Below are 840 nucleotides of genomic sequence, written 5' to 3' on the forward strand. Positions count from 1 at the left end.
TTTAGGCTTCTGATCAGCAGTAGGCTATTAGTAGTTAAGTTTTGGGGGAGTTAAAAGATATACTCAGATTTTTGACTGTAGTGGGGGAACAGTGCCCCTACTCCCCACATTGTTCAGTGGTCAACTGTGTCTCCTTGGTTCAGGACTGAAATGAGGTAAGAATGCCTTGGGGAGCAAGAGCAGACAAGATGGCTTTCTGCAGAAAGTGTGGAAAGACATCTACCTAAGCATCCATAGCACTTCTTATATTCTTATTTGCTTGGTTGAAATTTTCAGCAGAAACAGTCAGTAGCAGGCTTTTTCATGTAAATTACAATTTTTATTTCTACTCTTAAAAATTTGTTTTCTATAACTAGGATTAATTTGAGATAAATTCAATAGACCATATTGTATGCTCTGTAGGAGCTGAATCATGTATCTCTTGGGATCGTACTTTCCCAGGAAGGCCGAAAGAAAATATGCCATGTGTTGAACAGTGATGCTTTCCAAGTATGAACTCTAGACGGGCCCAACACCTATATGGCTGAAAACAAACACACGAAACTTTTTCCTCTGCGCCTTTAATTTTAGATCATAATTTCAAAACTTTTATCTTTCTAATTTACTAAAATTCATTTCAAAAAGAATTTGTTAAATCTTAATGGCACTTGCAACCTATTCCAAATAGCTAGAGAAAATCGTCAGCTGAGTAGTCATTGGATCAGGCATATATTTATTATTGTTGTTTGTGCTAACATGGGGGTCATGCAAATCACAGATTCCATCAGTGTGGTTATCCAAGCTAATATTCTCTTTCCACTGTTGGCAGCCAAAAGTTCGTTTAGAGTCTGGTTTTCTTCT

The sequence above is a fragment of the Callorhinus ursinus genome, unplaced genomic scaffold (assembly GCF_003265705.2).
Source record: "Callorhinus ursinus isolate GAN/ISIS: 27379988/994484 unplaced genomic scaffold, GSC_fseal_2.0 scaffold572, whole genome shotgun sequence".
NCBI classification, from domain to species: domain Eukaryota; kingdom Metazoa; phylum Chordata; class Mammalia; order Carnivora; family Otariidae; genus Callorhinus; species Callorhinus ursinus.